A 4,905-nucleotide genomic window follows, 5' to 3' on the forward strand; every position below is an offset into this window, starting at 1 on the left:
CTCGATTCTTTAAAATGTCCAAATTTAAACAAGGTTCGGTTGACCCAACCTTCATTCGTAAGAAAGAGGGTAACCACCTTATGATAGTCCAAATTTATGTTGTTGACATCATCTTCGGCTCCATGAATCCCAGCCTAACAGCTGAATTCAGGAAGTTGATGGAAACTAAATTTGAGATGAGCTCAATGGGTCCAATTAACTTTTTCCTTGGCTTAAATATTAGACAGGGACCCGGAGACATTTTTATCAATCAGGAGGCATATACAAAGACATTGCTTGACAAGTTTGGCATGATGGGAGACTCCAAAGTGAAAGTCCTTATGGCTTTTGGAACTAAGCTTACACCATCTTTGGAAAAGTCAGCTGCTAACATGACGCTTTATCGTTAGATGATTGGGTCATTGATGTATCTCATAGCCAGCAGGCCAGACATCATGTTCTCAGTCTGCTATTATGCCCGATTCCAAGCTAACCCACACGAACCTCACATGCTAGCCGTGAAAAACATCTTTTGCTATCTGAAGGGAACTTCCTCTCTCGGTCTATGGTATCCAACCAACTCAGGTTTCTTTGTTCAAGCATTCTCAGATGCTGGCTTAGGGGGTTGTGGATTGGATCGAAAAAGCACTACTGGAGGATGCCAATTTCTTGATGGTAAATTGGTTAGCTGGAAATCAAAGAAACAAAATTGTGTTTCTCTCTCCACGACTGAAGCTGAATATATAGCCGCTGCATCATGCACATCTCAGGTCGTTTGGATTCAAAGTCAACTTAGGGACTGTGGGCTGAATATGAAGAAAATCCCACTATATTGCGACTCCGAAAGTGCAATTAGGATTTGTCATAACCCAATGCAACACTCAAAGACAAAGCACATAGCACTACGATATCACTTCATCAAAGACCATGTGGAAGATGGTAACGTAGAAATTCATGAAAATAAAACTCACATCGTGAACTCTGTGACAGAAAAAATATACTATCTATGCAAGTGAAATGATATCAACGAAAATAAAACTAAAATAATAATAAAAAAACTAACTAAAAACAAATAACGAATAATCAAATAAACTAAATTAATTGAAAGTCGTTCCCCGGCAACGGCGCCAAAAACTTGATGTGCACAAAAGTACTCACTAATTTTAATATTTATAACCTAACAAACTTAACTAATTATGCACTTATAGGCAGTGTACCAAGTCAGATTACAGTATAGCTTGGGTAAGTCGGGTGTCGATCACAGGGAACGGTGTTACTAATTAATTTACTTACTATTAAATTAACCTAATTTTTAACAAGTTTAAAAGGGGTTTTATCTGATTTTACAAGATTAGATGAACTTAAATTCAAATTCAATATTTAAAAACACACACTCTTGTTTAGTTCGAATCCACTTCTCCCTTATGACTAGCTAATGATTACGGATTATTAAGCTGGTTTTTAGTTGTATTAGTAATTTAGTTTTATCTTACCAATAGTTAACTAATTCATGTCAAACCATGTATGTTCACACATAATTAAACACAGAACTAATTATGAATGTAAATATGCTATGTAAGATTTGTTGTATAAACGCAATTATAGTCACAGTACACGTTCTCTAGCACAACTAAGCTTATTTATTCTAATTACTAACTAAGATTGGTCAATCCTAGCTCTAACAATTCAATGTTCACTAAATCATTAGGTAAACAGGGTCATGCAGTTTAATGGTCACTAAGCTACACAGAACATGCAATCAAGCAATTAGATAAACAAATAATAACATGCTAGGTTAAACAAATCAAACACAAGCAATTTTTACCAACTAAACTTAATCCATAAGTATATAACTATTCATAAGTTCAAAGCTTCATCTAGCTAAATAAGAGTAGCTAGATTCAGCTGCTCATCATAGCAACTAAATCAACACAACTAAAACTAATGAAACACATGTTCTTATTTGACTAAAAATAAACCTTTACTTCTTTTGGTGTTGAAAACCCTCTTCCAGAACCTTTCTTTCGTTCTAAATCGTCTTCTGGAATTCCTTTCTTCTGCCAAAAGCTTCTTCTATTCGTAATTGTCAAGGATTTATATAGTTGCTGATATCCATAAATTCACGTCGTGAATAGTAAGCAATTCACGTCGTGAGTTGTAGATAACCGTGCCCGTCAAGGATTCCTTCACCCGCATACATATCTTCTAGAACCAACGATTCACGTCGTGAATCCTTTACGTCTCACGTCGTGAATAACCTTTTTCCAGATTTACTTCACTTTTAATCTTTTAATTCCCAAAGTTTCTTTCTTTAACACTTTCAGTCCCCTTTTCTTCAAAATGTCTTCTTTTTGGCTGTAAATAACATTTAAGCTCATAAGTACCATTATTCTAAACAAATTACCAACTTTTTAATAAAAATGTACTTAAATATTGCCTAAAAATAAGTATAAATATGGCAATATCAAAATACCCCACACTTAGGCTTTGCTTGCCCTCAAGCAAATTTAAATTTAATCCTTGATTACTAACATCACATGGAACAATCCAACTCTAGTTCAGCCATTATGCCAAGACCTCAATGCATACATTTGTGTCTAAAATTTTCCTAAAGTACCCCCCCTATATTTTAAATACTCACAATCTTCATAAACACTCGCCCACTTTTTCCGAACAATGCTCATTTTATGCAACCCTCCGAATCCATCCGCAAAAAACCTCCTAACCTCAAGGTATTTTTAGTTGAGCAACCTAAGCATACATAATCTAGAATTACAACTTTTTCGATACCACTATGGAGCTCTTTTGGAATTCTTCAATTCTTTGACATTTGATCTTTGATTTCTTTGAATTCACCACCTTATTTGATTTCTGGTATCTTCAACTTTTTGGATTTCTTTAGAATTTTGATCTTTTGATTTCATACTTAACTTCTCCAAAATTCTACTTTACTCGTAATTCTTTTTTTTTATATTACATGTACCTCACTTTTTTCACTCAAAACCTACATGTTTAAGCAGAGGCGCTCAACCTCAACCTTTATTGGTTAATGATAATAATTTTCCTGGATACATTTTAGGTTTAGGCTGCTAAACATATTGCATCCCTCAAACCAAGCGGGGTTATGTTTTTGTTCCATGATTTCACTAAAATAAGGGAGGCCACAAATGCACTATAACGTGTATTGGCTCAACTAAACATTTGAACTTTCATTGGATCATCCCACATAACACTAGCAATTATAGCTCTAATTAATATTACTAGATTCAATTATTAAAAATTTTCAAAATTTTCTAGCAATTTACTTCTTCTACCCCTACCCCACACTTCTTTCATACAATGCCCTCATTGTATGCATCAAATTTAAAGAAACTTAAAGAAAAGGGAGAAAAAGGAACAGACTCCCCTGGGATAGTGGCGTGAAGATCTCCAAAAGTGTGGAAAACGTGCATCTTGAATATGGACTCCAAAAATAGAAACTTGGTTCTTGAACTCGCAAAATAAGGAGTGTACCGGCAAAACACGAAATCGAGCCTTCAATCGTCTTCAAATATGGTGTAAGTCTTCAAATATGGGAAAGCGTATGCCACATTGCATGGTGGTAAAAAAAATGAGCCAAAATAATCTTGAATATATTGACAAGAAGAATAACATTAACCCATAGAAGACTAAAATGTCAAGGGCCTTGAATCTTGTAAAAATCTAATATTCACGACGTGAGTGTGGAATAATTCACGACGTGAGATCGAAACTGAGCGTATTCTGAGAACCTCCTGATAACTGACTCACGACGTGAATAATAAATGTTCACGTCGTGAAAACTGGACAAGCAGAAAACATTTCCCAATTCTTCTTCTAATGTCTTAATGTATTAAGACTCTTCGAAAGTCATCAGTTTATGACTCTTTCGCTGACACTCCACTCTCTTAACTCACCCCACACTTATTTTGAAAATATGGGTCTCGACTCTCGGCATTAAACACTCCCGACTAAAAATGTACACATTCATAACTCGCTATCCCTCCTAGTCGCTCCTTAGCAATTTCTGAGAAACAATCAACAACGAAGAATAAAAGTAACATAATATTCAAAGTAGTTCTTACAATTCCATAAAAACAAACTAAAAAAAAACTAAAAACAAATCAAACAAAATAAATAACGATCAATCATCCTCCTCATTATCATACGCTCCACTGGTACCAGCTCCATCACCTCCACGACCACCATACTCCGACCATCGTGGGAAAATCGGGTAATGATACCCTAAATGAGGCGGCTGCTCCACCCCAAGATGCCGAACAACATTCTCCATCGTGCCGCTGATAGTTAGTTTTGTTTACTTCTTTTTATAGTTTATTTTAGCATATTTCATTCATAATTTAGATAATTTCCATGCATATTTTCCCTTTTGTTATTTTTATGACCATTTCGGGGTACTTTCTAGTTTCTTGAGCATTATTGCAGATTTTCTTGGAAACTAGCGGGGCGGCACTCTTGCGAGGCGATTGGGCTTGAAGGGAATTGGAGATTTCATGCTTGATGGCTATGAAGGTGATTCATGGGGTGGACTTGTCAACTGCTTGAAGGCTTGGAAGAATTGAGCTTTAAATTTGAAAGATGCGGGGGAACATTCAAGCGTATGAAAATTATTAATCGGGCGAGTTCACGAGCTTTGGAGGATTTAGAGAGGTCAAATTGGGCTTTAAATGAAGAAAAACTTGAAGAAAATGGGCTAGGAGGTGATTGGATTCGATCTGGGCTAGTGGGATATGCTTTAGAGGCCCAAAATCTCAAAGGAGCCCATGTCAGGTACCACCCGCGCAGCAGCACGCGGGTCGCGCAAGGCCCTGCAGGGGCAATTTCGGAAATCCTTCTTTTGAGCTATTTGAGGAAGGTTGGTGTCCATCTTTTGCATACTCTTGGACA

This window comes from Lactuca serriola, chromosome 8, assembly GCF_051521515.1.
Source record: "Lactuca serriola cultivar US96UC23 chromosome 8, Lser_US96UC23_V15, whole genome shotgun sequence".
NCBI lineage: Eukaryota > Viridiplantae > Streptophyta > Magnoliopsida > Asterales > Asteraceae > Lactuca > Lactuca serriola.